Genomic DNA, 24,396 nt, shown 5'->3' on the forward strand with positions numbered 1-24,396 from the left:
CAACACAAGCCGATGCTTCCATGTTCAGTATTGTATAATGGGATACACAAGGATTAAAAAAGGCATCCCATGTCACAAAACAAAAAATCCATAAGTGTCACACATCATGTCTCACATCCATCTATGGGGTCATACGTTCATAGAGATTCCTTTAAAGGATAGAAATATGACTTCTTTAGTTTTCAAGCCCCTTGTATGAATGTACTTAGGGGCAAGCTGGCATAATAATGCTTACTATTTGGCAATATTTTTTTTCAACTCGTAGCTGCGCTATCATTTTTAAACTTTAGACGTTTTTACACCAATTCCATTTTTTTTTAATAGTGGACGGTGATATGGGTCCTAGTTAGTTCTCGGAGGGTGGCAGGATCCTGATAATTGGGGTATGGTTGGAGCAAAGAAGGGGAATTAATAAACTAAATATTCATCTTTTTGCACTGATTAAGGGAAATTTCAGTCCTTCATGTTCTTGCGAAATCTCAATAGGCTGTCTTTGAAGACATCTTGGTCAAAATGTCCATCAAAGGATATGGGGCCAAGTTTGTTCTCCAAGGTTGTTGGGGTTCTAATAAATATGATATGACTGGAATGAAGAAGGGAGACTAATAAACTAGTAATTCATCTATTAATACGGAATAAGGAAACTTTTTGTTCTTGAAGTTCTTGTAAAACCTTAATAACAATTTTTTTTTAGAACATCTTGGTCAATATGTCCATCAACGTATTTGTGGCCGAATTGGTCCCCAACGAATTGCATGATCTAACTGGGGGATGTTGGAGCAAGGAAGGAGAACTATTAAACTGATTATTCATCTTTTTGTACTGATTGAGGAAAATTTCACTCTTAGATGCTCTTGAAAAGTCTCATTATATGCCCGTCAAGGTATTTTGGGCCAACTTGGTTCTTGAAGGTTGTCAGGTTCCGGGTAATCGAGGTATGGTTGGAGTAAGAAAAACTAATAAAGGAGAGTGTGCACATTATGATGAGATGATTGGGTCAAAGAAAATGAGTTATGGGATAAAGAAGGACAGATGAATGGTAAGATCCGTTAACAGTGAAAGTGGTTGGACAAGAGTGGTATCGTTTTAAGGTTGAAAGAAGATGCAGGTTTATTAATTTCAACCTTTTACCTGACATGTTGATCCAAAGAAAGGCAAAAATCCCATGAGGCAGATGCTACGAGCCACATATTGTGTTATATATGTGTATAATGTTAGGATAAATTTAGGATAAATTTGTCTCTTATCACAGAATATGTAAGGATCACAGGTCTGTCATATCACGTAGGTCCTGCACATCGCAAATGATAACGTCACCTTCTGACATGGTAGCAGGGTGTGAATCTGCTCATAAAGAGGGCTTTTGCATGGATGATGAGGGAATTTTAGACCATCATATGAGGAGTAGTAATTGTGGGAAAAAGGGAGAGGTGGGTGGAAGCGACAGAGGAGAAAGGAGAGGGAGGGAGGATATTAAACAGGGAGGGAGGGAGGGGAATCTCACTATCCAGGTTGAGAAGAAGGAGAGAGGTGCAATACTGAAGAGGATGAGAAGGAGGAAGAGGAGATTTGGGGAAAGGGAGAGTGGAGTTGCCAGCATGTGAGTAAGGAGAGGAGAGAGATCTTGGCTGAGGAACCGGGGGGAGATATTGAAGGAGGAGAGTAAGAGGGAGTGGGGTAATTTATAGAAGAAAAATTCACATAGAAGAAGAGAAAATTGGCAGTAATATCAAAGACCTGTCTTGATGGATGGATGGTGAAGATATCAAAGGTGAGATGGACGGACATCAGTGAGAGGAATTACAGAGACTCAGTTGTTGTAAGCTGGGAAGAGACATCTTTGCAGTCGATTGTGAAACGACCACCTGTGCCACTGTGGAGCTGGGAGCTATCGAGCGTACCTCGCTGGTGAAGTACGAAGACTGGATTTACACAAAGAGACACTCCATTTCTTACACTGTATCAATACATAACCCCTGGATCCCTCAAAAGGATTCTCTACCACGCAACAAGGGCAATAATCAGGTGGGAGTGGACTTAAACAGAAATCACCGTCTCAATGGAAGATGCCTTGGACCAGGGAGGAGGGAAGGATGTGAGAAAATAGGTAGGCTGATTTCTATGTGGATTTACACATCGGTACAAGGATTTCAGTGATAGCTTTGTATGCATGCAGTAACCACAATATGGCCTATTGGTGGGAGGAAAAAACAATTTATTTATGTTATACATAAGAACCACTCATTCCTATGTATCTATGTATCTCCTGCCTGTACGTGACGACTCTGCAACTGCATGTACCAGACCTCAATAACTTGCAATATGTGAAGACAATGCGACGCAGTATCTCTAGATATAAGATGTTCATACACATGCATGTTACGTTTCTTAAGTTTTTATGCCCCTGATGTTCAATAAAAGCCAGAAGAATTTCACACGGTGGTCGTACAGGACCTGAGTACACGGGAGAAGAATCCTGCACCCACATCTGTATCTGGTTTGTAAAAGATTAGAGCTATATTCTCCAATTTAACAAGGGATTACCCAGGCTAAATTTCAAATCTGTTTACATTTGCTCAATCTTCCTTGCGTTGCTGTCTCACCAGAGATGTAAGAAGCTTCAGGCCTTGAAACCATGCCATCTACTGCAGCGCATCTGGAGGAGATGATATGAAGAACCCAGTTGTCATATTATACGGACCTTCACGATGGAGATACCTATCCAGATGTTCTGATATCTGGCTCAGTATTAGAAGATTATCTTTGCACTCTTTGAAGAGTTTCTATTAAACAAAAGGACTGGGGAAGTTTTCTTGGCCAGACCTTGTTCGAAAGGGAGGAGGAGGAGGAGGAGACCAGCTGTTCTCCTGGAATCTGTTCCCAGAAAGTGATGCTGTGCTTGGTAGGTAGTCATTCCTGAAACAAGGAACGAACCAGACTGGCAGATATGACCCAGATCCTATTATTAGAGTGTTATGCACCAAGGATTTTAGGGAAGATATATGCAAATTCTTAAGTAATATCTATAGAAGGAACCATGCTAGGGCTGTCATAAAATAATGGTCTTTTCTACCGTTAGGACATTTTCTTGAGTATTAAATCTTTTTAAAACATAATTCTCTACCCTTTTATGCTTTTCAGTTTATTTATATCATCATGGAATAAGAATATTTGAGGTTTCTTGTTATACTGCACTGGTCACACTATTCTTTTTTTTTCTTTTAGCGTGTGGGCCTATAAATGTGGGCACACTTGCCAAAACAGTCTGCAGGCCCCCATGCACACAGTGTCTCAAAAGTCTGTCAGTCAGCATATTTATTTCACTATATAGGAAAAGCTTGATTTAATACACTTTCCAATGCTCATATTTGCCACCCTACATCTATGGCTTACGTCAGAACGAAACATTGGTAAATACTCTGTACTTCTGATGGAGGCATAAAGCAAAATGTGAGGAGACCCTTAAGTAGGAGGTCACACTGGTAGAACTTTTGGTTCATTGACCTACGTCAATGGCCGAAATTAATGGGTCTCATTACTCATTTTTAGCAAAAAGATTCCCACACATTCTCCACCATGTTTCAACTAGAAATAAGAAGCTTCAGAAAATGACCTCTTCTTTAAATCAGCTCGGGTGTAGCTATAGGTTGGTGTCGAGGCAGCAATTACGCCCAGGCTCTGGTGCCATAGTAGGTCCAAAGGTCCCTCTGCCACATAAGACACCAGTATAATAAATGGCATATTCTACGTTGGGCTCTATTACAAATTTGAAATTGAGGACGATACAGGAAAGATATATATCTTGGTACCGTGTTAGCCAGTAGATAGAAAAATATTTAGAATTGAGAGTCCTCAGTGGTTGATACCTTTTAATGGCTAACTGAAAAGATGGTAACAAATTGCAAGCTTTCGAGACTACTCAGGTCTCTTCATCAGGCATAGACTAAAAGAAATTCTGGAGAATCGCATATTTATGCACAACACACCACAGAAAAAAAAACATGGATAAGACAGGAGACATGAAGCAGAGTTACCATGAGTGATAAACAGTTATATAAATAAATATTGGACCAGTTCTTAGATAAGGAATGTTTTATTGTCCTCTGATTGGGGTCTGGTTCTGTTGTGATGACCCCACATGGTCAAGACATAAATCGATGCGACACATTCATTTCTGCACTAAGACTGTCAAAAAGTCATCATCAGCTTATATTCACAGACTCTTCTGTCTCTCTGATATTTGAAGTTACCTTTTAATACAAAGTAATTTTGTGTCCATAATGTTATGATCCGGGAGACAGAAATGTATTGCCACAGGTAGATACATTCTTTTTTTCTCTTATTGTATGGCGATGAGAATTCAATCTTGTTCTCAATTTTTGCCCTGTCTCCCCCACATACAGACCCCCAGTTGGACATCAGATACAATCGTATATGTTCCAACCCAATGGATAGGGATGAACACCATGGTCGCCTCAAAAAGACCTTTTTAAATCATGGTTACCATCCAAGAACAATTGAAAACCAGATTACAAGAACCACCAGAATATCAAGGAATCACCTGCTACATTACAAAGCTAAAGAAGAAAACAATCGGGTGCCTCTAGTGGTCACCTACAATCCAAATCTGGAGGTGCTAAGAGGGCTGCATGGAAATTACAACCTTTACTGCAAAAAGATGCCCACTTACAATCCATTTTTCCAGACCCCCACTACTGTGTTTTAGGCAGCCCTCAAATCTAAGGGTACCGTCATACTATACGATTTACCTACGATCACGACCAGCGATATGACCTGGCCGTGATCGTAGGTAAATCGTAGTGTGGTCGCTGGGGAGCTGTCACACAGACAGCTCTCCAGCAACCAACGATGCCGAGGTCCCTGGGTAACCAGGGTAAACATCGGGTAACTAAGCGCAGGACCGCGCTTAGTAACCCGATGTTTACCCTGGTTACAAGCGTAAAACTAAAAAAAACAAACAGCACATACTTACATTCTGGTGTTCGTCAGGTCCCTTGCCGTCTGCTTCCCGCACTCACTGACTGCCGGCCGTAAAGTGAAAGTGAAAGCACGTCACCGCTGTGCTCTGCTTTCACTTTACGGCCGGCAGTCACAGTGCGGGAAGCAGACGGCAAGGGACCTGACGGACACCAGAATGTAAGTATGTGCTGTTTGGTTTTTTTTAGTTTTACGCTTGTAACCAGGGTAAAAATCGGGTTACTAAGCGCGGCCCTGCGCTTAGTAACCCGATGTTTACCCTGGTTACAAGCGAACGCATCGCTGGATCGCATCGCTAGATTGCTAGATCGGTGTCACACACACTGATCTAGCGATGACAGCGGGAGATCCAGCGATGAAAGAAAGTTCTAAACGATCTGCTACGACGTACGATTCTCAGCAGGATCACTGATCGCTGCTGCGTGTCAGACACAGCGATATCGTAACGATATCGCTGGAACATCACGAATCGTACCGTCGTAGCGATCGAAATGGTATAGTGTGACGGTACCCTAAGAAGCATCATTATCAAAAGCTCCCTGTCCTCTCCAGCAGCTGCAGGTACCTTTCCTTACAATCAGAAAAAATGTAAAACCTGTCCATTTATAATGACCACGGACAAGATAAAGATCCCCAATTCAAATCAGGACTACAAGATACCAGGTAATTTCAGCTGCGTCACTTCTAATGTGGTGTACTTAATTATATGTACTAAATGTCCAACTGGGGGTCTGTATGTGGGGGAGACAGGGCAGAAACTGAGAACAAGGATCAACTCTCATCGCCATACAATAAGGGAAAAAATAATGGATCTACCTGTGGCAATACATTTCTGTCTCCCGGATCATAACATTATGGACATGAAATTACTTGTGTTAAAAGGTAACTTCAAATCTCAGAGAGACAGAAGAGTCTGTGAATATAAACTGATGACGACCTTTGACAGTCTTAATGCAGGAATGAATGTGTCGCATGGATTTATGTCTTTTTACATCAACTAAGGAACTTGCCCCTCAGACCATGTGGGGTCTTCACAACAGAACCAGACCCCAATCAGAGGACAATAAAACATTCCTTATCTAAGAACTGGTCCAATATTTATGGACATAACTGTTTATCACTCACTAGATGGTAGCCCGATTCTAACGCATCGGGTATTCTAGAATATGTATGCGTAGTGTGTAACAGCCCACGTAATATATTGCACACTCCATGTAGTATATTGCACAGCCCACGTAGTATATAGCAATGTGGGCATCATATCCCTGTTAAAAAAAATAATTAAAATAAAAAATAGTTATATACTCACCTTCCGTTGGCCCTTGGATCCAGGAAGCGGTTACCGATGCTCCTTGTGCGCTCCGGTCTCAAGAGTGCATTGCGGTCTCGCGAGATGATGACGTAGCGGTCACCGGAGCATCGAGAGGAGGGGCCAACGGATGGTGAGTATATAACGATTTTTTATTATTTTTAACATTTGATCTTTTTACTATTAATGCCGCATACGCAGCATCAATAGTAAAAAGTTGGTCACACAGGGTTAATAGCAGCGGTTGCGGAGTGCGTTACCACGGCATAACGCGGTCCGTTACCGCCGGCATTAACCCTGTGTGAGCGGTGAGTGGAGGGGAGTATGCAGGAGTGCCCGGACTGCGGGAAGGAAGGAGCGGCCATTTTCTTCCGGACTGTGCCCGTCGCTGATTGGTCGTGGCTGTTTTGCCGCGACCAATCAGCGACTTGGATTTCCATGACAGACAGAGGCCGCGACCAATGAATATCCGTGACAGACAGACAGATAGACAGAAGGACATAAAGACGGAAGTGACCCTTAGACAATTATATAGTAGATGGTAACTCTGCTTCATGTCACCTGTCTTATCCATGGTTTTTTTTTTTTTTTCTGTGATGTGTTGTGCATAAATATGTGATTCTCCAGAATTTCTTTTAGTCTTTGCCTGATGAAGAGACCTGTGTAGTCTCGAAAGCTTGTAATTTGCTACCATCTTTTCAGTTAGCCATTAAAAGGTATCAACCACTGAGGACTCTCAATTCTAAACATTGAGGACGAGTAACTTTAACTTACATGTCTGCAAATGAGCATCAAGATCCTTTTTTTAAGAATTTTGTTTTATTTTTCTGGTGGATAAAAACATGGATCATTGTTCATCAATGTTGTGGATCAGATTTTCTTCACTATTTGGCCAGCTTTTACCATCAGTGATATTCAGGTATGAAAATATAAATAAATTACAAAGCTTTTCCCATACTTTGCTATGTTAATCATGGCAATAATGGCACTCTGATGCCATCTGCGTGCTGCCTGTGATTTTTGCACACCCATGAGTAATTTTAATCCTTGACTCGGATCAAAAAACGGACATGTTTACATTAATCTTTGCGGATCACTCAGCCCTCAAAAAACACATTCATGTGAACAGCCTCTCAGACTATATTGGGTTCGTGTTCTAGCCATGAAAAACACAGTACACATACTTTATTCTTGGACACCTGAATGACGCCTTTCTAGGACATATGGGCACCATAGTGACATGTCCACTACTCAGGTTCCACTTTTATTTTGTCTCTTCCCTCTATGTAGTATCTGATCCCCGTTATGAAATACTACATTTCCCCTGTGTTTCAGCCATATTTGATACCAAAACCTCCACCCGAGGAAACAAACCTGATCACCCTGGCTTTCAGAAGCTTAACTTATGTTGACCACCTGATTGCTGGAGTGATTTTCTGTAACAACTATAAATGATCGAATCATGACGTTACCCTTAGAGTAGGGTAGGGCCACCCGAAAGAATCGGGACAATTATGCTAATTATATTCTGATCAAACACTGATTAAAGTTTGATCAGGGTGTGATCTGATTACCTTGGATCACACTCAGATGTCATCGGATTGCAGTCCGATGGTTTCCACAGACTTACTGACTTGCATCTGAATATTGGATGAATCTTGGGCATGCTGCGAGTTTGGACATGTGCACGACCCCATAGAATAACAGTGGTCCGAGTGCGATCCGATGTTTTGTCACAATGCACTTAGACCAAAAATATGGTCTTCCGTACGAGCCCTAAAGGCCATATATAATGTCAATCACCCAATGGGAACAGGGTTGGACTGGACCACCAGAATACTTCCAGTGGGCCTAGGCTTTAGTAAAATAATGGGCCCTAAAGGCAACCCCATTCAATGGTGACTTTGGAGCCAATCCCTTGCCATCAGGGCCTGTTTCTTATGGGATGATTCACAAATAACCTGTTAGATCTTATTGATGATGTGTCCGTCGTGTGCAATAATACAGTAGACTTGTACATGTCCTGTATGGATTGAGGATGACCCACTGAATCAAGGAGTCTGAGGCCAATACTAATACACTGGCAGTACTGGTTCCATGATGAAAACAAGAAGGCCACCGTTAATGGTGGCAAAAAATGGACAGCGTGGGCATTGTGTTATTACTGATAGCACGCCTGAACAATTAAGATATAGTGTTCCTCTATTTGGACCATAAATGTTATAGGCAGGATGGGCCGTGTCTCGGGTACATGGACTTTACTTCACCTGCAGCAAAGGTCCAGCTTACCGCCAAGCCTATAGCTAAATATCATGACTTAAATGGGTTTCCCAGTTCAGAAAAACCATTGTCCACATCAGCTGTGGATTGTTTGAAAAAAACTGTTGCTAACTTGAAACTAGAAAACCCCTTTAAGGCAGAGTGACTTGTTGGCATCCCCTTGGTCAGGGCGCATGCCATATCAAATATTTCACTTTTTATGCACAGAATGGTGGTTTCTCTAATAGTTGTTATTGTATCTTGTAATATTTACTCGTCCGGGGTAACAATTATGCCTTTTAAAAGGATTTCTAGAATTAGAAAAAAAAAGTGTCTGCTTTTTTTTTTTTCTTTTATAAACTGCGCCAATTTTGTCCATGACCAGTGTCTGCTTTGTGGCTTAGCCCTTTTCAAGTAAATTAGTCTAATCTGCAATACTACTCACAGCCTATAGATAAGCGTGGCACTGTTTCTGAAATAAAAAAAGTCCCTTTTGTATTTCTAATCTAAATGTACACAGTACAATCTGCACAGTAGCATACCTACTTACCTATCGCTCTACTCATATTTGCACTTCACATCATAGTGAATCAAGGGGAAGTGCAAATACCCAAACTCAGCATGTAAAACCCCTTGGCCGTAAACTTCAAATATCCTTTTATTACTATATTTCTTAACATACGCCAAACTCCCTTAGAGGTCCCTTAGGAGCTAAAACACAAAGTAAATGTCTGAACAACCAAATAGTGAAGCGCTAATGCATAGCAGTGATAGAATATGATGCATCTGTAAAAAGAGCCACTTATAAGTGTGAATGTCATGCTTGGGCGACCTTACAAGGGTGGATGATAGCTGTGGAGCACTAGCAGATAAGAGAGTGCAGGCACAGCATTAACATGGATGGTATAGAGGTGTAGGAAGGTCCAATATCTCATTTTATGAGTCTAATAGAACTTTGAGCAGTATTATAGAGAAGGTAACCTTTGGCCAACATCCTATTTATTTGTATCCATAGACGGATGGTAAAAGATGATATTACATACAGCAGGCATCACTTATATCTTAGAAAAAAAAAAACATCAGGTACAGTAAAATCCATCCTCTCTGATCCTTGTTCTCCCCAGGCTGGTTTTATAGAAAGAAGTAGCTCCACCACGTGCATACTTTATTATCGTCATATAGTACAAATTTTATACGACCAACATAATACCATTATATAGTGCCAAGATAATACTATCATATAGAGCCCACAAAACACCAGCACACTGTGCCATAGAAAGCTACGGTGCTTTGCCAGATTCATCATAAAATGGGTGGTGTCACAAGTGTGTCATGTCCTCCTGGGAGATCTGGGGTTAGAAGATCACTACGTATTGTGAATCGCAGATCTTCCATTTAGCCTGTGTGTTTGTGTCCCATATTAAATGGATTTAGTTTCCTTTGGTGCTGAAGAGGTTAACAACCTTTTTTATACTTGTCAGAAACTCGCAGCTCTATTTCAGATGCTTCTGACCTGGTCATTACTTCTCCCTATAAAACCAGACTTTCTCTGCCTTGCCAGTCAAAGCTTTGCTTCCTAGCTCCTTGGAGATCGTCATTGCTACTGGAGATTGATGCGTGCTGTATTTGAGTGTATGCTTTCCTCATTGTCCTATTCCCATTTGGTTGGTACATGCCTATCCTTCCGTATATACCTCTTGGTTAGTGTTCGCATGTTTGTTGCTTTCTGTTATCCCTGTTTTGTCTTTGTGTCTTCTTTACCCTACATTTCTGTCCCATGCTTCATGGCATGGGGATGGGAAAGACCAGCGTTTAACAGGAGCATAGTAAGGTCAGAGACTCAGGCCTCTCTACCTTCAAGAGTACCCCCGGGACAGGGATAGTTAGGGACAGTTTGTGACCACCCTTCCTAACTGAAGACTGTCACTGTGTAGCCGTACAGGGGCCCATGAGGAAAAGGAAACCACTAACACCTCCAAAGCAGGTGGAATTGTGCAAAAAGATGAGCTTTTAGACTGCCAAGGGCCAATATAGTGTTCTTGCATAGGGGCCCTCTTCTGTCTGTGTCTGCTTCCGCATCATACCATATTCCAATGTAGCCAACAGTCCCCATGTATTAAAATTGGGGTCTTTTGGGGTTCCATTGTGATTGTGGTGGCTGTCATTTTGACTAGAAGAGACGTGTTGCATGTAGAGAGGTAAAATGCGTCTGTATTCAGACAAGCAATGGAGAGATTTTTTCATGGGTAAAAAATGCCTAATTATTCAGAGCCATTTTGACAGGATACATTGAGTTTTTCACTGATCCGTTTTTTTTTACCCATTTACTTTGGGAGAGACTTGTCCAAGAATCGGATCAAGGTAGCAAATGATGCAATTGACTCTGCACGGACAAATGGTCAGTCCTGTGTCAGATCCTAAGAAATAATTATGGATAAAGGACAACCGGATGATCACTGACAGACCAACAGAAAGACATGATAAACAGAATTGGGTTCAAAATAGTCATGGGTCTTTCATGAACTGAGAAGGAACCCCATTACAAGTTTTGCTTTTTTGGGGTTCACTATTACTTGTTACATCCATATCGATTTTACAAAGTGACCAAAATGTGACAATTGTTTGGATAAAAAATTGGTATATTTTTTTCTATCAGATTCTTTGTGTTGAAATAAGTATTTTATACAAACTTTATATTTTTCTTCTTTCTCCAGGGAGTGGTTTGGTGACAAAGAGAAAAGGTTTAAGTGAAAATGATTCCAGGGGGCCGACGAGAAGGAATGAATCCTGAGCGGTCAGCTGAATTCAAGGAAGATCGCGAAGAACGTATTTTAGCCATGTTGGGTATCATTGGAACCATCTTAAACCTTCTGGTTATTATCTTTGTGTACATATATACAACAATATAGAACCATAGGATGTAGTGAGTCATATGCTTGACCTAAAGAGTCTTGAAGGAAACCTGCTGTCTACAATATGATGTCTACAAGGTCTTTGGTTGGCCACTATTTTTTTTTTTAGATTAGTATTGGATTATAAAGCACAGTTGAGATTTTTGGAATGGTGCCGGCCATGCTGCTTACTGACCACCGCTACTCAAAGCCTTCAGCATCCAGCTCTTACGACACCGAGCAAACAAATGATGCTATAGGTAATTAAAAAAAAGCACAAATGGAATGAAATATGTGGTGTCCCATTGACTATATGAAAATCCTCGCAACGTCTATACAGAAAAATATAATGATGGAGATTGTCCGCTGTCCACTATTATGTGGTTATAGGATTCATAGACTACATGGACACCATTCCATCACCATGAATAACCAGAGGCAGGAAACTAGAGACAACCTGACAATTGTATTTGATGGATGTGGTCATAAAATAAGAATTTTTCACTCATACGTGAGGTCTATATACAGTACATGAAAAAACCGAGAGGACTCACATCATGCAAAGTCCAAAGTAAAGGCTTTAATTACCAATAAAAAGAGATGTAAATTTATTGTTGGGTAACACATTTACCAAATCTAAGTACTCAATTTAGTGTATTACATATAAAACTATGATTAGTAAAACCTGACTGATGATTGCAGTAAACTTAAAAGGGTTGTTCGCTTTGGATAATCCCATTTTATTAAAAGGGCCACCTTAAAGTAAACTGATTATTGTTAATCCAAATGCTGAGCCCCATAATGACCAGTTGTAGCTTTGTGTAGGAACCAAGCAGCAACTGTTCAATTCCCCTACAGCACCTCCGCAGGTGAAATAAAGTATTACAAGTTGCCCACTAAAATCAGTTGCCTTTCTACGTAATGTACAGACGTGCTGAGACCTCCTCCAACATGAATTTTAGTCGCTCCTTCTCCAGAACTTAGTTTCTAAAAAAAACCTCTTGATTTTAAAAAGGTGAAGAATAAATATTATGAGGGGTATTTTTTCATTTTTTCATCCTGATATCAATAAATTGGTAATATGATTAGTACTAACTTGTATAACTGAGGTCATGGGAATGAATGATGATCATATATAATGCATTGTTGATCATAGAATGTGCACTTTATATCAGTTTTCTCCTAAGAATGTTTTGTAATTTTTTTGCATTTAGAAAAATTCAATCATGTTGTAACCTTTTTTTTCCCATTATTATTCTGACATTAATACTGTTTTGTGCTTTACCCTTTAAAACCATGGCATTTATCTGGGCCACGGTTTAGTCATCCAGCCCCTCCAGGCGCCCACCCTTGTGTTATGTGACTCAATATCTCAAGCACAGAGCAGTGGTCGCGTCTTGTTATTTCCAAATGCTCAGCGTTTAATGCCAGCCGTAGTTCCCTGTAGTTTCACATTCTCCGATAGCTCAGCAGCCTCCTGGGTAGAAGCAAATTTCCAGTTTTAACCAGCTTCCTCTAAGCGCTGAGTGATTTTTCTTTCTTTTTTTTTTATATAGCAAATCCATTTACTTTTTCGATTCAGCAAATTCAACCATTATCTCCACTGAAAGAGAAAGGGGGTCATTTTAGGACTAGGAGCTGCCCTTATGAGTGGCAACACCGTAGCATTATTGGGAAATGGGTCACGTTAGGATTCTTGCGTAGGCTGAAAACAGAATGGATCCCTTATAATAATAAACTTTGAGAAAAGGATGGCCTTCACATGACGTTAGTAGGGTCAACCATGGGTTTAATATTAATGTTGTTGGGTCCACCTTGGACTATATGTTTTGGTTAAAAAGTTTTTGATACAATAAGCTCATTATCTGCTGTTGGTACCCCAATGATGTAATCATGGTAAAATGTTGCAGCAAGTGTTCAATTTCCCTACAGCTCCTCCGCAGGGGAAATTAAGCATTACACAGCTCTTAAATAAAATCAATAGGTTGGGCATTCTATGTATAGACATGCTGGGTTCTCCAAAGCAAGATACTTTCTTTGTAGCCACTCTCAGCTTCAGCTACTAGATGATGGTCATAAATGGACCCAGAATTCCCTAATAGTTATTACTATATCCAATACCGCTAACAGGGGTAAGGAGTAAGTGCCTATCATGAGATAGAACTCTGATAGATGCCAACCATTTCACTATAGTGCCCAAAACTTTGCATTAGTTATATAGGACTGAAATAATAGAAATTCTGAAGTTTACTTGGGTCACCAAAAATGTTATTGAACAGCTTTGGTATTCCGACCATCTTCTTAGCCTTGGTCCTTTTCCTCCTTAGGTTCTGAGGTGCCATTAGTAACCATACCTAGTTACAACTTAGGTTGGCATGTTTCGTAGTGCCATGGACTGATTTTTAGTTTCAATATTTTTCTTCTTCTAATACTGTACGTCAGTGAAGCTCTTGTGCCAAATCGAAAAGGTGTCTCAGGGGAAGTTGGAAAAAAAAATGTCCTTGTTACACTGCTGTAGCCTATATTACTGGTGTGTATCATTGTGTTCCATATTATCAATCTTTCACGGGGGACGGAGGTCTTTGGATAAAGAGAAAATGCCGCTTCCAAATATTTTCTCATATAAGTATATAGAAGAAAGGAACAGAAGATATATACACATACGTATGCTTACAGGTACAGATACAGAGGGGATCTATTGTAAAATGGTTCTTTTATCTTGGCCGGATGATAGGACTTTCCAAAACTAAAGGAAGAGGTTACCAATTTTCTAGATTATACGATATATCTTACATCAGGTTCATCAATATATCAGGTCTATTAAAATCCTTTAAGCCAACAGTATGGCGGAAGATGTGAAATTAAAGCTGCCATATTGTTTTCTTTATAAAGATGTAACTAAGGTACTGTCATCAGTACCTGTTGCAGTTCTCAAAGGTTCTGTTCAGGAACTGTCTAAAGGGCCAGCGTCAGACAATGGGAAAATGATGCTGCATTCTAATATTTATATGTAGTGTGGTATATCAGCTGTTCTGTGTATTTTTGTCCAATATATACTCCAATTTTACCCGGTAGTAGACTTTTTTTTGGAGCTAAAGGGGAAACAAAATCCCACAACACTAAAGCGGGCATCTGCCATTGTGTAAATGCCGTCTTTTGAAGATCTAAGGTGTCAAGCCCCTGGTGAGAGGTTGCTTCTGTCTCCTATGAAGACAATGACTTTGGCATCACGGTACTGAACTGGAAATTCAGGTCAAATCTGTCAACGACAAAATCTTGGAGATACAGTCAGAAATTGGAATAATTTTATATTGTCCTCACAAATGATCTCTTACCTTATGGGGCAATTGTTTACATCAGTGGAAGTTACCGATGCAGGAATGGTCAGGTCACATGTTCTCTCACAAAATTTGCTCAGGATTTTTGAAAGTACATGAGGACAAATCACAGAGGAAAAAAACGTCATCGATATATCTCTTCCTCTGTTTCATCATAAAATAAGTGCTAAAATATTTCTTCTTCTTCGGTATGTGTCTGAGTTCTGGTGGTGGGACAAGATTTATTTTTACGTGTAAAGCAAAAACAAGTCATGATAAGCAAGTAAAAAATTCTTATGTTGGTCTTCCACGGGACTTATGCTTAAATAACAAACGAGGGCAAAACATTGTACTCCATTAGAAGTGGATGAGGCACTTTACTAATCTTGAAGGTTGTCCTCAGACGACGTGTATTTTCTATGTATTTCTTGATAAATAAAAATCTTAATAAATTATTTATTTGGGTGAGTCGGTTTCACTGGTATTGAGTGTATTCTAATGACATTTTATCCCTTGAAATGGTCTTATAGGATCAGCTGACCCTTTAGGACAATTAACCTTTGCTATGGGAGTTTTAGGGTTTGTACACAAAAGGATTATGTAACAAATAGATTAATGAAAGATCACAGAGAATTAAGAAATTACATTTTCAGATACCTTTATACTAGAAATAGCTTTCAACAACACTATAAACACATTGTACTGATAAATTTGTCATACTGAGTTTTTTCCTGGTAGAAATAGCCATTTGATTCCTTTTGCACATTCAACCCCTTCACCCCCAAGGGTGGTTTGCACGTTAATGACCGGGCCAATTTTTACAATTCTGACCACTGTCCCTTTATGAGGTTATAACTCTGGAATGCTTCAACGGATCCTGGTGATTCTGACATTGTTTTCTCGTGACATATTGTACTTCATGATAGTGGTAAAATTTCTTTGATATTACCTGCATTTATTTGTGACAAAAAAAATGGAAATTTGGCGAAAATGTTGAAAATTTCGCAATTTTACAACTTTGAATTTTTATGCAATTAAATCACAGAGATATGTGGAGCGCCCCCAGACACAGGGCCACGGGTTCTCGATACCGGACCCCTCAGTCTCTGTATTGGGGTTGTCACGGTGGCTAGACCCAGTCCGTGACCCTGCTAAGGGGCGCCCAATGAAAGGTGATGGTGCGATGCGTGGTGCGAGGCGCGATGAATAACAAGGACACAAAGTTGCAGTCTCTTTACCTCTTTACTGAAGGCTTTGGGATCCGCAATCCAGAGCACAGTTAACAGGGTTGGTTGAGACCGGCCGGTCTGAAGGCACATCCAGAGTTTCCTTTGCAGGTGGAAATCAGTGCCTACCCACTAGCGCCTGTGTGTTGTAGTCCTTCCCTGCTGAGCACCACGGGATAGTCCTCACAACTGTTGTGTCTGTGTTCGTTGTTCTTTCTCTCTTCGTCCCCCAGATGATATGGTTAGGACGCACCCGTATGACGGGTAGGCCTGGAGTTATTCTGGGACCCTAGAGACGCCCCTCTCCCACCGTTGCCTCACTTGTCTGCTTAGGTGATTTAGGTGAGACAGCCAACCTATAATTAACTGTCCTGCTGTGTTGAAGTAATGCGTAAAGTCTGTTACTTTCTCGGTGCTCCGGCCACCGCTATGCGCCTCAGAATGATGTTGCCTCGGTCTCACGGCACGACTCCTAGTGGCTCTATCTCCTTTACACTGTGATCCCGCTTCTCACTTCTCCACAATCAACTTCGCTTCGTGTCCTTTCTTAGAATACCGCCGCAAGGTAGTGCAGGCGCAGCTCCGTAACGATCTGTTCTCTTTCTAGACCGCTGTCAGGATCCCACCCCTGACAGGTCCTCTCCCGAACTCTCCCGGGCTCTTTCTGTCTAACTTCCCGTCCAACCCCCAGTTTTACCAGAGTGTGAAGAGTGGCCTACTAGATAGAACCACTCCCCCTGGTGGCCGGAGTGTGAAGTGTCATGTGTGTTTGTGATACCTGGTTAGAACTCCTTTAGTGCCATCAGACATACCATCACTCCCCTTAGCGGCAGAGCGTCATACTGCAACGACCAGGTCTCTGGGGCGCTGCACTCCCCCCGGTTAAATCCAGTACTCCTGGACTGGGAAGAAGAACAACAACAATACATATTAACATAAAACATATAAAATTTGTGAAATATTATGAACAAATAAACATAACAGTACTTCCCTTTATGGGAGGTGAAGACGCTTGAACGTTGCAAAAGTTTGGTCACACACAGTTCATGACTCTCAGTTCAGTTGGGTGCCACTTTAAAGCAGCAGGGACCCCGGGTAAACAAAGGGGCCCCTGTGAAGTTTTTGGAGCAATTCACTGTCCATTACTCCGTTGTCCATTTTTAAACTTGTAACAAAGATATTTACACAAACAATAGCACTTATCATTAGTATCTCCAAGCTTTGTAGCGAAGGGGAATCTGATTCTGGGTGCTACGTGTGGACCTCCACAGTGCAGGGGCTCTTATGGGCCTAAGTTTGCTATCGCTGGTGTAGTGCACAGTCTTCTAGCTACACTCCTAGTGAGTCTAGGCAGTACTGGCACGTTGGAATTCTCAAAACCGCTACTACTACCGATGGGCATGGCAGATTCACCATTAGCGGAGGGAAGACTTGCCGGTTCAGCAGTTGGCATGGCATCTTCTGGCGAGGTCTGCAGTGATGGCGGATCTGGATGACCTGGCTCCACATATAGTTCTGGCGGGGTCAGTTGGCGAAACGTCAGGACAGGTAGCACGATGGCCTGATTTATTTGCGTCCAAGACGGGGGAAAGTCACCAAGAACAGTGTGTATCATCTTTTCTCCTTCCGCAGCCGGAGTCGTCCCAGAGTCGGCTTTCCCATCTCTCAGTTTATCAGGGCATATCTTAAGGTGGTCCCTGGATATTGCCGTTGAGGTTTCCCCTCCATCTTTGCTGATGAGACAGACCTTTGTATTGTCGAAATCAGATGCCAGAATAGTATATGGTTCCGCTTCCATTGGTCATCCTGCTTGTGTAGCCTCCTCTTCCGTTTGAGTACTTGCTCTCCAGGGGACAAGGGAGCCGCAGGGGCATGCTGGTTTTAGTCCCTTTCTTGTTTCTGTCTGGCTTGGGCAAGGCTTCTTTCCACACATTCCTGTACTTTGCGGTACTTTTGCTGCCTCTCTGTATCCCAATCCGCATCGGGCGAGATATCTTCGGGGGTCAGGACCCCCATGTCCAGGTCCACAGGTAACTTACTAGACCTCCGTCGCATCAGGTATGCTGGGGTGTAATTGGTGGAATTCACTGGGATGTGGTTGTACATATCCACCAGGTCTGGCAACTTTGTGGGCCACAAGTTCCGTTCCTCCACAGGGAAGGTCTTCAGCAAGTCGATCACTACCTGGTTCATCTTCTCACACATCCCGTTGGTTTGTGGATGGTACGGCGTGGTTCTGATCTTCTTACACCCGTACAGATCGCAGAACTCCTGGAACTCCTCCGCCTCAAATGCTGGCCCCTGATTGATTAGTACCTTCTCCGGGTACCCGTGGGGGTCTACAGACGTACTGCTGGAAGGTTTTGGCAGCTGTCCTAGCCGTTAGATCCTTGACCGGCACGACTACTAGGAATCTGGAGTAGTGGTCCACGATGGTGAGAGCGTAGGTATAGCCTGACCGGCTGGGTGTTAACTTCATGTGGTCTAACGCAACCAACTCGAGCGGTCGTTTGGTGATGATGGGTTGCAAGGGCGCTCGTTGGCTGTCACGATCCTTCCTGCATAGGCTACAGGGGCCACACTTTCTACACCACTTCTCAATGGCCTTCTTCATGCCAATCCAGTAGAACCTCCCACGGAGTAGCCTCTCCAGCTTCTTCCATCCGAAGTGTCCCGTCCCATCGTGGTATGCCCCCAGGACCATGGGCACGTCTTGTCTTGGGACCACGATCTGCCACACCAATTCATGAGTGCGTGGGTCGATGTTCCTCCGGCACAGCCTTCCATCGTGAATAAACAGCTTGCTCCTTTCCTTCCACAGCTGTGATGTCTCCGGTGGATCATCCGGGCCGGGATGCAAACCTGCCTGCGTCAGGAGCTCTTTCACCCGACGGACCGCAGGGTCACCATCCTGGCTCTCTGCCCACCCATGATGGGGCAGGGGGTTCAACGGGGCACCCTGTTTACTCTTGCGCCTATTCTCCACCTGATGAGAACACTGAGTCGCCTTGGGGCGATGGAAAGCGGGCAGTTCCACCTCTTCAAATGCTTCTGGGTCTTCCTCCGTTTCGGGCAAGTGAGGCATGCGTGACAATGCATCGGCATTCGCATTCTTGTCCCCTGCCCGGTATTTGATGGTGAAGTCGTAGTTGGACAACTGGGCCATCCACCGCTGCTCCAGGGCACTGAGTTTTGCTGTGTCCAAGTGCGTTAATGGGTTATTATCCGTGAACACAGTGAATTTCGCGGAGGCCAGGTAGTGCTTGAACCTCTGTCACGGCCCAAATGACGGCGAGGAACTCCAGCTTAAAGGAACTGTAGTTGTCAGGGTTCCTTTCAGTGGGGCGAAGTTTCCTGCTGGCATAAGCGATTACTCTCTCCTTACCCTTCTGGACTTGGGATAGCACGGCTCCCAGTCCCACATTGCTGGCATCCGTATACAATGCAAATGGCTGGTCGTATTCAGGGTAGGCCAGCACCTCTTCTCCCGTCAGCGCCGACTTTAAGCAGGTGAACGATCCTTCCAGTTCATTGCTCTAGTCGAATGGGGCGTTTTTGTCCTTGGGTTTCTTGAACTGGCCCACCAAAAGGTCTTGCAATGGCGCGGCCTTCTTGGTGAAGTCCTTGATAAACCTCCGGTAGTAACCCACCAACCCGAGGAATTGCCGGACTTCATGATGGTTACCGGGCTGCGGCCAGTCCTTGATCACCGTGACTTTGTCAGGGTCTGGGGCCACTCCTTCGGCACTCACCACATGGCCCGGGTACTGCACTTTGGGTTTTAGCAGATGGCATTTGGACGGTTTCACCTTTAAGCCAAAATTCGACATAGCTTCAAACACCTCGACCAGGTGCTTCAAGTGGTCTTCATAGGTATTGGAGAAGACAATGACATCGTCCAGATATAGCAACACGGTTTCTCCCTCTATCCTGGGCAGGGGATATGCATCCTTATGTGTAATGCGGTTTAGTTGCCTATAATCCACACACATGCTCATGGTGCCATCTTTTTTTTAATTCAAATAAATTTTTATTAAGAATAACAAGGCAATTAACATGTTACATTTACATTTTCAATATAGAGTATTTCCCCCCCCCTCCCCCTTCAAACAGCCCCCTTCGATCCCAAAGCCCCCCACCCCCACCCCACAAAGCAGCTCATCTTGTTAATTACTACCATCATAAAAACAATAGAGTATGTAATCCCTCAACCATTCGTATAAGCCACACTTCACATTACTATCCCATAGCAATCCATGGAGACCACATTTTATTGAACGTTTCAGTTTTCCCTTTCTTCTTATAAATCCCTTTTTCTAGTGTCAGGCCCTGTTTCACATACTGGAGGAACTCTCCTCTTGACGGCGGCTCTTCCCTAATCCAGTTTCTAGCTATCACCTTCCTAGCCATATACAACAATCTGGCTATAGCTATCTTTAGGTGTTTATCCACTCCAATCTCATCCACGCATCCCAACAAACAGACAACTGGATCCCTTGGCACCGTGCATCCATACGCACCTTCCATACGACTCAAAACTACCACCCAGAAGGCAGCCAACCTCGGACATGTCCACATCATATGGAAAATGTCTGCATCCATAGACTTACACCTCGGACATTCAGAGTCATTACGCAATCCTGCCTTATATAGCACCATCGGAGACCTATAAACTCTGTGTATCACATAGAGCTGTGACAGTCTATACGGTTCACTCAGCAACAGTCTTGGGATCCATTCCAACACCGACTCCCAAGTCTCGTTATCTATTGGGCCCAAATCCCTTTCCCATTTAGCTCTTGCCATTATTGGAAACCCCAATAGAAAAGTGTGCAACAGATCCCTGTACAGAGTGGATATGACTCCTCCAGTCGTCCCATCATTACACACATACTCCAGTACTATATCCCTTTGAATCCTAATACCTCTGTTCCTACTCTGAGCTCCAAAGGCATGCCTCATCCGCAAATATTGATACTCCCCTGCAGACCCAAGACCAAATTCCGCCTGCAATTGGGAAAATGATTTCAGTTCACCTTGTTCAATTATTTGATACACATACTGAATCCCTTTGCCCAACCACTCTATCAGTACCCCCAATGCCTCAAATTCTTTCAGATTGTTATTATGCCATAGCGGCGAGTATCTAGTCAAGTCCGTGATCCCACGTATGTGCCTCAATCTACTCCACAGCTTGCGTATCAACAGCAAAGTCGGATATAGCTTCCCCAAACTCTCCAAGGATCCATCCTCCAAACATTGCACCACTGGCCTTCTTTTTGTCACCATCTCCATCAACCGCTGTACTGCCCCAGATGACCCTTCATGCGCCCAGCCCCTTAAATGCTGACTCTGGGCTGCAAGAAAGTACAACTCAGGGTTAGGCAATGCCAGACCCCCATCATCCTTGGGTCGCTGAAGTGTCTCCAGTTTGATACGCGGATGCTGCCTCCCCCAAATCAGATTCCTAAACAGAGAGTTGATCTGTCTAAATTTCCCACGTGGTATCCAAACCGGCGCATTGTGAAGAATATACAATATTTTCGGCATCAGAATCATTTTGATAAGATTCACCCTGCCTACCACAGACAAATGTAGCTTAAGCCATGCATCCGCTTTTGCCTTGAGGGCACCCAAGATTGGAGTCAGATTCTCATGTATATAGTCAGTGACCGGCATAGATACCCATATTCCCAGGTACTTAAATTTACTCGTCACCTCCAGTCGCCCGTCCTCCAATGGCTCCCCATCCACATCGTCCACCTTAAACAAGATAGACTTACTCCAATTTATCCTAAGTCCCGACACTGATCCGAATCGTTCAATAATCCCAATGGCTCCCTCCAAGGATGCAACCGGGTCAGCCAGAAACAACAAAATATCATCCGCATACAACGCCACCCTTTCTTCAATCACCCCATATTTAAACCCCGTCATCTCATCAGACTGTCGAAGCGTAGCGGCCAGTGGTTCCACCGCCAGAGCAAACAAAAGGGGGGAAAGCGGACACCCCTGTCTCGTCCCTCTAGCCAATTGTATGGTCCGTGACAACTCCCCGTTTACCCTAACCCTGGCCATCGGCATCGAGTACATTAATTGAATCCATGATATGAACTGCGGTCCAAACCCCATTCTTCACAACACCTGCCAGAGATACCCCCGCTCCACACTATCGAACGCCTTGTGAGCGTCTAAAGATGCAATAACTCTCTGGCCACAGTTATCGGCTTTGAGTTGCAAGTTCATATACAGCCTTCGTAAATTAATCGCAGTTGACCTATCAGGCATAAAGCCAGACTGGTCTGAGTGTATCAGGCCAGAAATAACACTTGTCAACCTCATCGCCAACACCTTAGCCAGGAGTTTAACGTCGATAGTAAGCAAAGAAATTGGCCGATATGAATCCGGCTGTGTCGGGTCTTTCCCCTCCTTTGGAATCACCACTATTGTGGCCTCCCTCCCGCATAGATGCCGGTAGCCTTCCACCATTCGTAGCCTCTTCCAAGACCGCCTTCAATTTAGGGATCAACACTTCCCCCAAGCTTTTATAAATTTCGGCAGGAAATCCGTCTACGCCAGGCGCCTTCCCATTAGCCATCGACTGCAATGCCCGTCCCAGTTCCTCTTCCGTAATGGGAGCCTCCAAATCCTCCCTAGCTGTGTCACTCAGCCTCGGGAGCTCCAACTCCTCAAGGAACGCCACCGTGTCCTCCATTGACCCATCTACCCGAGAGGAGCATAAGTCTGCGTAAAAATCTGCAAAAGTCTCCAAAATCTCTGAAGTCTCAGAAACAGCAACACCACTCCCAGTCACCAAAGAGTGAACAAAGGAAGTATTTCTCTGGGCAGATGCCACCAGCGACAGCAAATGACCCACTGATTCGCCCTCCTGGTAATAGGCCAAATTCATGAATTCCCTCTTCCTTTCAGCCTTACTCAGCAAGACCACCTCTAGCTGGCTTTGAGCTGCCTTTAACCTCCTCCCAGCCTCCAAAGTACCCATTATTACCATCTCATCTTCAGCCACCCTCAGCCCATCTATCGCCAGCCTCTCTGCCTCTCTCGATTTCCGCTTACACCTGCTAATATCCCTAAACAACAGCCCTCTCAAGTACGCTTTCATGGTTTCCCACACAGTAAGCACATCTACGCTACCCTCATTTATCTCAAAAAATTCCACCAATTCCTTCTTAATCTTCTCCAAGTCTATACTGTGTAGCCAATTAGGGTGAATTTTCCACTCCCTTCTGCTCCCGTTCCGTGTCCCCACTGATCGAAATTCCACTTCAACTGGACTATGGTCTGAGAGAGCCCTAGGTAAATATCTCACGTCCCTTACCATCGTATCTAGTAATCGGTTACCCAGTGCCAAATCAATCCTAGACAGCGTACCATGAGCTGGTGAGTAGCATGAATACGCCCTTTCCCCGATATGCCTAACTCTCCATAAATCAACCATGCCCACTTCCCCGACATAAGTCCCAAACGTAGTGATATGTCCCGCCGTCCTATTCTGGGGGTTTTTGTTCTTATCCCAAAAGTCATCACATATATTATTAAGGTCGCCGATAATTAGTAATGGTAACGGTCCCCAGCGCTCTACCCTCTCCAGCACCTCTCTTATCTTCTTGCTTGAGTATGGGGGCGGAATATACATTGCCACTATACATACCAATACTCCATTCATTTTACATTTCACCACCACATACTGACCATCGACATCCTCTTTTACCATTACCTCCTCATACTGCACCCCCGCAGGTATTAACACAGACACACCCCTAGAATACGTTGAGAAAGTAGAATGATACGCCCTCTGTATCCAGCGCCTATTCAATATGTTCACCCTCTCCCGCACTAAATGTGTCTCCAGCAGGCATATCATTGAGACTTTCTGTTCTCGGACATACTGCAGACTTGCCGCCCGCCGTGTTTTATCCGCCAGACCTCTCACATTCCAACTCAATATTTTAATACAATCTCCCATCATGTGGCTCATCATTTCTTAAAGTATCCAATTTCCCAAGTATGAGCTGCCCCAACCCTCCCACCCCCCCTGCCCCCTCCCAACTTACCCCCCTAACCCTCCCAATATAACGCATTCTTCCTCTCATCAAGAGTGGGGCTCCACTGCCCACTGCGAACACTCTCCCTTACTTAACCCTCTCCATTCGCGTCCCGCTGCCATAGCAATCACAATTTCCCCCCCAACTTTCACTTTATTGTATCTTAACATTTCAACTTATATTAACATATAGAAAAAGTACCAAACCAGTTCACAGTACCCAGCATAACCCTCCTCCCCCATACTTAGTAGTTGGTACTGACGAAAAAAGACGACTGAGGGGCGATCTAATAACCATGTATAAGTATATAAGGGGACAATACAAATATCT

General features: G+C 43.4%; 1 long non-coding RNA gene across 1 annotated transcript; it reads left to right on the forward strand.

The window, feature by feature from the left end:
• The first annotated feature begins 1,521 nt into the window (after window positions 1-1,521).
• LOC138661830 (uncharacterized) lies at window positions 1,522-15,242 on the forward strand. Its single transcript, XR_011317966.1, has 3 exons — window positions 1,522-2,107; window positions 2,607-2,902; window positions 11,281-15,242. It is a non-coding gene; the product is annotated as an uncharacterized lncRNA (long non-coding RNA).
• The last annotated feature ends 9,154 nt before the right edge of the window (window positions 15,243-24,396 follow it).

This window comes from Ranitomeya imitator, chromosome 2 (assembly GCF_032444005.1).
Source record: "Ranitomeya imitator isolate aRanImi1 chromosome 2, aRanImi1.pri, whole genome shotgun sequence".
NCBI classification, from domain to species: domain Eukaryota; kingdom Metazoa; phylum Chordata; class Amphibia; order Anura; family Dendrobatidae; genus Ranitomeya; species Ranitomeya imitator.